Genomic DNA, 11,995 nt, shown 5'->3' on the forward strand with positions numbered 1-11,995 from the left:
GTGAACCGACATCTTGCTGCCCAAATCCCAACATAGTACCCCAGTAGTTGTTCCTATTCATAATACCTCCCCACGGGGACGAGTTAGACACCAGGGTCGTTTTTTAATGTGGGGAAAAGGAACAAAAATAAAAATTTTCTCAGTCGCGAAGCATTGCTCCTCCACTGACAGAGAACAAGAAATTGAAGTGCAGCATCTGAAGAACATATACTACACTTTGATCTTGTCCCGCCTGATAGTAGCCCTCTACACGAAAGTAGCACGGTACTGGTACATAAATATCAATCTTGGTCGAAAAAATCCGAAACAGAAAGACACCCATTTATTTTATTTAGATACGTTCGTTTTGTTACTTACTTAAAAAAAACGTTTTGTAAATATATATTTTTTCTTTTAAATCTTCAAAAGTCTTGTAAATATATTAAAAAAAAATTGTTGGCGAATATTCGAGCATGTTTGCAATTTGACGTGTTTACAAACAACCGACGCCATGTGCTTGTGGCAATGTCAAGGTCGAATCACCAGTGTTAGTTGAAATGTGCGCCGGGCATCGCCAGGCGGCGTCGTATACTACAGGGTACCTATTCTTTACTTGATCCGAGATTTAGATAGGTGAGCCGCTGCATGCGTAATGATTGGAAATTTCTTGTGTTATCTCTCGAGTGTCATGGCAGACTGTCTAGCCCACCTTTTGCTGGTGCAAGGGCAAGCACCCTTTCTTTTTTCTCGATAGGTGGTTAGGGTTAGGGTTTTTTTCTCGTTAGGTGATTTCTAACAATATATATATATATATATATATATATATATATATATATATATATATATATATTCATTCCTGTTTTATTTCCTGCGCACACACGCCAGACACAAAAATTATATCTTTCTTTTGCGTATTCGATGTCAATCATTTTATTATTAAAACACTAGAAAATTGTCCGGATGTCTTAATTTTTATCTTACCATTAAATCCTTAGTCTAGTAAGTCACCGATATTGAATATAGTTTGTAATTGCCAAAATACCAAGGCCATTTCACATGAAACCTTAATAGAAAATGAAGGGTCGTTGATGATATAATTCTATATTCGAAAAAAAAGTTAAACGTTGTCTTACAGTCTTATTTTAAAGGTTCTCATTTGAATACTAAACAACCGTTATTTGACGAGGTAATTATTAAAATTAATTTTAACCACATTCTTTAAAGATCTTACATATGTTATACGCTTTATCAGGTTACATCGATATAGAAATAAAGTTCAATATGAACTGATCCAACAATAAAGACGCTGTACAATTTGGGATAATATTTAATCCATAATAATTAAGTTGTAACCAAAGTAACTTCCGGCTTAGACACGGTTGAGTATGCAAATTGATAGGTGAGGGATTTTATACAGTATGGACAAGCAGTATTTTTTATAGTATGGCGTCACATGCAAAACACCATATTTGACTTTATTTTCATTCCTACTTTCAAAAGTGTTTTTTGTTATGCTTCTACTTTGATTTTACTCTCACCTAGTACTACTGTAATATGTTTCTGTCTTACTCGTAGTTATGTTTAGAATTTACAGCAGAACATTTTATTTAATCTAACATAATATATTTCTCTGGTTCTGTCAGTAATTACCATGTAGGTTGGCTAGCTAATATATTATTGTACTCGAAAGAGATCCAGACATGTAAGCTCGCCAAGAATAATTTTAGTCGCGTGTAAGCGACTCTGTAAGTCACTCGGTCGGTCAGTCGGTGTGTCGATCGGTCTGTCCGTAACACTTTTGTGCTTGCCCTTTTTGGTTAAGATTAATAGATGATATTCTAAGCTTTTCTTGGCATTTTGGCCAAGATCAAAGTGTAATGCTGGCGTTTTCATTAGTTAGTATAGAGTCCACAGAGTGAATGAGGTATTGTGGTAAATATTGCCAGTCAAGAGTAAAGTCGCCAAAAACTCCAATTTTTACTTTAGTTACAAATACCCTGCAGCACTCCCCTCCCCAGATCTTATAGGGCCTTGTGCCTAAATCTGTTTTGTCTTTTGGAGAGTTTACTTTTCAAATTTTTTAAATTTTATATTGGAATTTTTTTAATCGTAATTTTTTCTTTAAACGAAATAAATTAAATATGAAGATCAAAATGTAGTATATGTTCCGGCAGATACTGCAAGTAAAGACCATATGTAGGGGTAACTCCACATATCAGACCTTGGTCAATGTAGGGGCAACCCTTTATATCAACAGTTACTATCCAGCTCCCATTTCCCCACCTCTCGGGAGCTGGTCCTCCTTTTCCCTCCCCCTCCCTTTCGCTCCACATTAAAAAAACGGCCTTGTGCCTAATTTGCTAAGTGGGGAAGCAAATAAATACATACTGCAAGCAAATACCATATGTGGGGGCGACCCCACAGATAAGAACTTGGTCAATGTAGGGGCAACCCTTCAAACCAATTGTCACTATCCAGCTCTCCTACTCCCCGGAGAATTGGTCCCCATTTCCCCTTCAATCCTCGCATTAAAATCGGCCTTGTGCCTAATTTTCTCGGTGGGGGAGCAAATAAATTCCACACAACCCCACATATAAGATCTTGGTCAATGTAGGGGCAACCCTTCATATCAATTGTCACTATGCAGCTCCCCTACTCCGCGGGGAGTTGGTCCCCATTTCCCTTTCACTCCTCACATTAAAAATCGGCGTTGTGCCTAATTTGCTCGGTGGGGGAGCAAATAAATACCCTGCAAGCAGAGACCATATGTGGGGGCAGCCCCACATATAAGATCTTGGTAAATGTAGGGGCCACCCTTCATACGAATTATCACTATCCAGCTCCCATTTCACACCCATCGAGAGCTGGTCCCCTTTTATCTCTCCCCTTCCTCCCTCTCCATATTAAAAACGGACTTATGCCTAATTTGCTCAGTGGGGAAGCAAATAAATACACTCACATATAAGACCTTGGTCAGTGTAGGGGCAACCCTTCATACCAATTGGAACTATCCAGTTCCCATACTCCCCGGGGAGTTGGTCCCCATTGTTCCTTAATTCCTCACATTAAAAATCGGCCTTGTGCCTAATTTGCTCGGTGGGGGAGCAAATAAATACCACACAACCCCACATATAAGACCTTGGTCAATTTAGGGGCAACCCTTCATACCAATTGTCACTATCCAGCTCCCATTTCCCACCCATTGGGAGCTGGTCCCCTTTTCTCTCCCCCCTTCCTCCATATAAAAAAACGGACTTATGCCTAATTTGCTCAGTGGGGAAGCAAATAAATACACTCACATATAAGACCTTGGTCAGTGTAGGAGCAACCCTTCATACCAATTGGAACTATCCAGTTCCCCTACTCCCCGGGGAGTTGGTCCCCATTGTTCCTTAATTCCTCACATTAAAAATCGGCCTTGTGCCTAATTTGCTCGGTGGGGGAGAAAATAAATACCCTTCTCTTGGCCTTTTGGCAAAGATCAAAGTGTAGTATCTGTTTTTATTATATACTGTACTTATGTTTGTAATTTTGTGATATAAAGTGGGAGATCACTTTTCTCTATTAATGTAATGTAAAATGATTACCCACTTTACAACCAGTCAGTATCAAAGCCATTCAAGGCATTCTCCAGATCATTCGAGTTGTTTTTGAAGGAGCCCAGTTATTTTTAAGCATTCAATTCATCCTTAAGTTCATGAAAGTCATTCTAAGTCATTTACTTTTTATTTATTTAAGTCATTTCAGCCCATTTTTCAGTAATTTTAGTTTATCTTTAAGAATTTCATGTCAATCCTACATTCACGCATTCATTCATTGCAAGAGAGTACGCGACTAATGACTATCGGCCTTCTTTTTGTAAGGATTACTCTTTTAAAGGTAATGGTAATTATGTTGGCTTAATCAAGAGATTATTTTAGCGCGTAAATATCGTAAACCTAAACCCAGAATATGTTTTAATAACAGTGTAGTTTAGCATGCATTAATGTGTATACCAATAAATTGACACGCCTAAAAACAGATTATAAAAAGACTGAATGCGTAACAACAGCGACAGATACGATGTGGTAAACGGCCGTGTGCATGCTGGCAATAATTTTATTGTCCTAAATTAATTAAAAGCTTATTTCGGGGAAAAATGAAGTTTTACTTACGAAGCGAGATTATGGATTTTATAAAATATAGTTCCCGGTGTTAAATTGAGAAATTAAGATACTCTTCAGCTGGGTTTTATTACAAGAGTCGTTGTTAAATGGAAATATAAATATACAATATCATCTAATTTTCTACAAAGATAAGTCCTCGTTATTAGTTAGAGTAATTAAAACAGGATCCCGTTTAATTGTATGAAAAGAGTACTCTTGATAAATGGCAAGATTAAACTACTATTCAATTGGATTTTATAAAAAAATAGTCGTCGTGGTTAAGTAGAAAAGTTAAAATACGATGTGTTTGTATAATCTGAAAAGACTCGTCGTCGTTAAATGGAGAACTAAAAATACAACTTCACTGGCGTTTATGAAAATCGTCGCCTTAGTTAAGTAGAGTGATAATAATGATGTTCGAGTAGATTTTATAAAAAGTGACGTTATTTAGAGATAAAAAAAAAACAATTCGATAGCACTTTATGAAACAACACGTAACTGTGAAATACAATTTGAGCCGGCGTTTTATTTGAATAGCGTAGTCGCATCTTGCCAAGTAGTGAGTTTCCGCTGTGCCTAGTCGAGTAGTGAGAGCAAGCCGTTCGTCGAAGAATGAGTGTTAGTTGTCTTAGCCGAGTAATGAGTGCTAGCAGTGTCTAAAGTGTTTTCGATTTCAATTATAGCTGAAGGAAATCAAGTTATATATATATATATATATATATATATATATGTGTGTGTGTGTGTGTGTGTGTGTGTCTTTGTGTGTGTGTGTGTGTGTGGTATTTTTGCAATCACAAAATTATAATATATACAAATCGATAGAACATTAACTGTATAATAATGTATATGAAGTCTACAAGAATTACAATATCATGTTTAAGCGCATTTTGATCCATACTTTTGCAGATTACACAAAATAGCTACAATAATATCAGAGTGTCTCATTTTACCCTGAATCTCTACAGAATGTCAATATCGATACATTACATATGAATCAGCCCCCGGTTGAATGTCTACATGACCCGCTAGTTTGTTGTTGTTGTTGTTATTATTATTATTATTATTATTAATATTATTATTATTATTATTATTATTATTACTATTATTATTATTTCAAATACGACTACTTATATAATTATTACATAGGCACACTTTCAGATCGATAAAATCAATATTAATGTGTATAAAGTGTGGAATCACTTTCATCAAGAAAATATGAATTCCCAAAATGTATTTTGAATTTCATCGCTTCATGTAATGTATATTATTTAAAAAGATTCCAGGACTTATTTTGAACGAATATTTGTGATATGAAATAGCTCATACGGATTAGAACTTTAATGCTTACTAAACACTGTTTATATATATATACTAGCGGGGGTACCCGGCGTTGCCCGAGTGTTTGTTTCTGGGAGGGGGGAGTTTTAAAAAATGTTATGGTAGGTAAGTAGGAAGGATCAAACCCGGAGTCATGAGTAAAAGTAGGAAAATAAAGTGTGAAAAAAAAACAAAAATACATCTGCAACGTTAACAGTTCGGCCACCAAGAAAAGTTCATTCCAGTTGTTTAGGAAAAATAAACGACTACGTTAGGTCGGCGCGAACGTGAAAATATAATGTGAATTGTCCAGCACGCTAACCACTACGCCACAGAGCACTGCAGCTTAGTTTAGTGTTTTGTAATAACTTCACATGAAAGAACTACGAAGCCAAACCGGTGTTCTCTTCTCAACTGTTCCTTGTGAACGATCCCCAAACGGTGTTAAGTGGTGGCAGGGGGAGGAGGAATTTATTAGAGAGAAAATATTTTACCACTTCCATTGATCTTAACCGATTTTGGCCGTGACTTCTCAGCAGAAAAAGTATAGAAATCTAAGATTATCGAGGAATGTGAGAAATAATAAGCCTATAACACACATCAGATATTGTTCTGCCGTTTGTGCATATTATATTTGCATGAAATATCTTGATTTTTAATCCTATTAAGGTCAAAATTCGACGGGAAAAAGAGTTCATTTTATTTATATAGAGAAGAAGAAGAAGAAGAAGATGGAGATATATATATATATATTTATATGGATATATATATATTTATATGTATATATATTTATATGTATATATATATATATATATATATATATATATATATATATATATATATATATATATATATATATTTAAATAAGGGGGTGGTCACCAACAATGTGTATTTTTAACATTGTTTTATTATTCCGTGTCTTGGTTATTCAGTAAAAATTATGTTTAGATCATTGTAATACTGTTTTTAAATCATTGAACTCCTTTTTAACGCGTTTCAGACGTTCTGTGAAGCATCCTCTTCCGAAATTATTTAAAATGTTAAGAATATATTCACGATGTGTTAAAGATTTAAAATAAAGTTTTCGTAGTTCATTTGAAATGTATCCGAGAGGTGGAAACGTGAAAATGAATCTACTTTTCATTCGTATGTTCAATTTTTATTACTGTTTTATTGGGCTGTGGGCACTGATGTCTTATGTTTCTCCCCCCTCTCTCTCTCTTTCTACCTGTGTTTTTATTTATTTTTCTTTGTTTTTTCTAATATTTTCCTTTTTTTACACTTAGAACTTGGTAAACTTGGTGCATAGGGTAGGATGTGTGTGTGTTTTCTTTTATTGGTTTAAAGAATGCGTATATTTTTTATAGTATTTTAAAGTTATTAGCTTCCCTAGGAAGGGAACTATGATTCATATATATCAGTATATCTTTAAATTTTCAAAAATATTTCACGTAAATGAAGTTATATCTTGCTACAATGTGCATAAAGAAAGAACATAAAATACAAATATCTACTATTAAATGAGCTTTAATATTCCCACCTATTAAAATATAAATTAAATAAATACCCAATACGATACAAATAAGAAAAAAAGTCTAACGTTAATTTTAAAACAGTAGACACCAATAAAAATAATAAGAATAAATGAATAAATAAATAATTGAACAACAGACGTCACATTTTTATTGACAGACTAGTTGACCCAAATTAGTTAAACTTTTTTAATAGTTGAAACATCTCTAATGACTTGAATTGGATCTTCACTATCACCATCTCAGTAAACGTGACAGATGTGCTCACCCTGCTTCTATTTCTGGCTCCCCTACTGTTTTCACACATGACTTCTATATTGTTTTATTATCACTCCTTCCTTGCCACTTTCGGCAACCTTAAACTATGCTTTCAACTCTTCCTTTTAACCTCTCCTTTCACCTTCATGTAACAGAAACTTTATCTTCGAAATCAATTTAAGCGCATTAGAAGCTTAATTTTAGTCCATTGCTAATCATGGTAACGTCACTCTCCTCCAAATTTTTAAAGGTCTGGAACCTTTTTGATTATTATACCTTAATTTGCCTTGCCCGGTGATGTCTAATATGATTGAAATGGTCTGCACATCGCAGCAAAATATGATAGTATTTACATAAATATTACAACATGTAATTTGTTCTCTTATGATTGGGACCATCAAAGACCCTTGTTGAAATTTAATAATTTTCAATTGTTGGTAATCTTCCTAACGGATATATATATATATATATATATATATATATATATATATATATATATATATATATATATATATATATATATATTCAAGCGACTAGAAGGCACCAGCAGTTACTGTTTTTAATCTTAGTAAAAATAAATATTTGGATACTTTTTTCAGGTAACTCCTCCTACAATCAAAGTTCTTATAGAAGAGACACAAAAGGTCCGTGATAATTCTGTTTTAAAATTGATGATATAAGAAATTAGGAAAGGTGAAACAAGAAATTTTACCAATACGTCGTGAGTAATAGCGTAAAACTAAAAAAAAACAGGCTATATTAAAAACCCGTATACAGCAAAATTATCTAATTTCCCTCTCTCTCTCTCTCTCTCTCTCTCTCTCTCTCTATATATATATATATATATATATATATATATATATATATATATATATATATATATATATATATAAGTATATATATATATATACATATATATACATATATATATATTGAGAAATTTTTGAAAACCTAAGTGTCGAATATAATGATAAAATTATTTTTGTTTATTGCTTTTCTGTGTGTAAGCCCTATATTTACAGTGATGCATTTTTTGCTAATCGAGGCAGAGATTGCTCGTGTATCCGAGTTTGAATCTGTGGCCTGGTATCAATCATGCCACCCTGCACTGAAGATTCCCTAAATGATGAGTCACTAGTTTCTGTAGGTATTTAATTATTATAGAAAAAAAAATTGTCATCCCCCTTTAAGAAGTTTGTTTCTTTTCTTTAAGCACTTTCTGTTGAATTTACTCGGTTAATTAAGATCTTATGCATAGATCATCGTATAACGATTAGGTCACGTAAAAACATTTAAAAATAAAATGTTTAAAAATAAAATGTTTAAATTAAACGATATTTCTCGTGGTTAACGGTAGCCGATTTGGTACGGATTTTGCTAATCTAGCCAAAGATGATTCAGCTTGCCGGGTTTGAATCTATTCCCAAAAGTACGACTCACTAATGTATGTACGTATTCCCAAAAGGACGAATCACTAATGTCTGTACGTATTTAACTATATATATATACGCAAACATAAAAGATACAAACCCATTCGATGAGTGAAAATAATTTCTATTAACCTTACAATTTTGCACAACGTTCAGTTACAGATATAAAATTGGAATATTTTGATGAAAGCTGCAAAGAAAGTTATATTTAAATTTAAATAAACACTTATTTCCTGACCTTTATTAATATATAATGTCCAGTATTAAGGCTTAAATTACAGTTTTACGAAGAGAAAATTGATGCATAATGACTACAGACAAAATGAAATAAAAATCTGTTATACTTGAATTTTAAAATTTGAGACTCTCCCTTTACTGGGCACTTGAATATTAAATAAACCGACATTAATATTATATTTTTTTTAATTTATGTTAAATTGTAAATAAATCATGTTTATTTTAACGTAAGATTCTGTAAGTTTTTATTGCCCTTGTGTAAGTGAAATTTAAGATAAGAGATATCTCGAATTTTCCATCCTCAAATATCCTACTATTTTGTTATTTAGCTCATACGTTTAATGTCTTACTTTCAAATATATAAATATTACATATGCTATAATAATGATATTGTCCGTGCAATACGATTATGATTACACAGCATAAATCTATTTTGGAATGAGTTACAGTCTTTTTAATAGAAGCTAATTATAAATTAACTTAACAGCTTTTCGTCTGACATTTCTCGTAGGAAAACAGCATACATAACGCAACAACATCAGGTATACTTTTTCCATGAAAGCTTTTACACACACTATTTAAGGTTAATTTAAATTTAATTACACTAAAATATATATTTCTGAAAAAATATTAAATACAAAATGCATCTCCCATTTTCCCGAGCAAGTAAACACAAGAGAATGGCAAACTGTATTTTCATGAGTACTGAGCTTATGCATTTATGGCATAAACTTTATAACATGTCTCTTTCAGATAATGACGGTGTGACAGTCTGAAAGAGCAACATAATAAAAGGATCTGCGTCTAAGAAGGATGTGTAATTAATTTTTCAGCAAAAGTGAGTTGAGATTGGAAGTTACTATGTAGAAAAATAAATTCTTGAACTCAAAATGCCACCTAATGTAATTGTACCTCTCCCGTATTAATAGATATTAAACATTTTGAGTTAAGAAGAAAAGGGTTTACTTTTAGAAGGACCCTAGATTTGAAAACAATTGTCCTGGATGCGTATACACAGCAAGCGTTAATCACTAGACTATTTCTGTGTGGAGTGCTTTTTAGTTTGTAAAACACAGATTCTGGAGCATATTGCAGCGCTCGTTTTAATATTATGCCCTCTACTTTTTGGTTGTTCAAAATTCTAAGTTGCAAAATAGGAGTCTTTAATTTCGGAACCATCTTCGTATATATATAATATATTCTTTTTCTCAAACTATTCGTATAAATCTTTTTTGACAAAATTTTACTAAACGTTTACCGAGAGTGATACTTCAAATAGCGCCGAGTTTTGTTGTTTTTGAATCCCAAGTAGAAAGAGAATGATTTCGGATTTCTAATGTTTTAATTATGTTTTGTTCTTATAGATATAACACAAGTTTCAGATATATTGCAAGTTACCTTAGACACAGTTGCATACTGACAGGAAGCCTACTAGTGATTTAGAAACGCTGTAATCCTTAATCTGCATGACGATCATTACTTAAGATATTTAGCGTGTCTAGATTGCATTGTTATAATTTATCAGTGCCGGAGCAGACAACTTAATTTTCCTCCAAGGGTGCATTACTCGCATCGTAGACCGATTACCCCTGAGGCTCAGAGCAATAGATTTTAAGTGTTTCTGCGAGTCCCTATGCATTTTAAGAATGAACTTGCTAATGATGATTACGAATTTAGAACAAACTTGCTAATGATGATTACGCCTGATTAGTGTTAAACTCTGAGGAATATCAGTTACATATACCTAAATAAAATAAAATGTATTATTAGTAACCCTTAAGTAATTACAAACTTATATTAAGAATGTATGTTCAAATTGATATTTTATATTTATTTTTGCTACAATCGAAATTTCAAGAAGCCGCTTGTTCGAACAATACTGAGTTTGATGCATACATTTTCTCACCTGTTTAAAGCAATTTATCAATTATGGTGCATCTTAGAATGTACTCATCAAGCAAAAATAATCGATTATTTAGTGTCTCTTACTCAGTGGTCGACGTATTTGGCGGAGAAAAGTACTGATAACTTAAATAATTCATAGTTCATGTCGCATAACGAGACCGAATTACTTTAGTTTTCAACGACGTAAATTGTTTTTAAAAAGAATCGACAAGAAATATGATAAAAATGTAGGTGTATATAAAAGTATACATATGCATTTTTATATATATGTATGGTATGCACCCACAACGCAATATATATATATATATATATATATATATATATATATATATATATATATATATATATATATATATATATAATTATTAAGTTAAACATGTATGTTTAAAAACGTATTTTAAACCAATGAACGGATTATTATACATTAAAAATTGTATAATTTAAATCATAAAATAGTTAACATACTGACAAAAATGCAAGGTAAAGAGACCAGAAATGGTAGAACCAGAGTTAAGAACTGGTATCAACCAAAAAAAAAGCTGAAACTTGGTAAGTATTTAAAAGTCTGGTTTAGAAATATACACACTTTGTTGCTTAAATGAGTGAAAACATTCATAGTTATAATAGCAGTTTCTTTACCAGACTATTGAAGCATGACGACGAAATATCAAACTATATGTTCGAAAGTGATGCAACCATCAAACAGAAACAAATAAAACAAAATGCCCTAGTGAGTGCAGAATTATATTCTGCCTGATTACAAATAATAACATCCTACCTGTCCCGATTTCAGTATCCATATATCAAAAAACCTCTGAAATATATATAATAAATCTAACAAGATAAAAAGAAAACAATTATTTCAAAAGTTTAGTTGTTGATCGATGAATTAAAAATAATTATCGATTCCTTAAGAAAATTGTTTTCTAAGTGAGACATTATATCTCAAACAATCTCTGAACAATTTGCTTTTTTGAATCCTAATATAATTTCAGAGATCATAGTTAGTTTATACTAGTTTATATACACATATGTGTGCGTGTGCGTAATTTAATAATACATATATGAATAATATTTATATAAATACATTTATAATAAAAATGTATGATTCTGATGATATATTTCTCATTATTGTCCAGATACAAATACATTTCATCCTTACTGTAGCTAAAGTGAGAAAATAACTTTTGAA

The 11,995-nt window shown here is 32.3% G+C and overlaps 1 pseudogene; it reads left to right on the forward strand.

The window, feature by feature from the left end:
- The first annotated feature begins 3,433 nt into the window (after positions 1-3,433).
- LOC145280605 (U2 spliceosomal RNA) lies at positions 3,434-3,571 on the forward strand (annotated as a pseudogene).
- Positions 3,572-11,995: the final 8,424 nt, after the last annotated feature.

Source organism: Euprymna scolopes, chromosome 7 (assembly GCF_053919585.1).
Source record: "Euprymna scolopes isolate OS-2025 chromosome 7, ASM5391958v1, whole genome shotgun sequence".
In the NCBI taxonomy this organism is placed as follows: Eukaryota; Metazoa; Mollusca; class Cephalopoda; order Sepiida; family Sepiolidae; genus Euprymna; species Euprymna scolopes.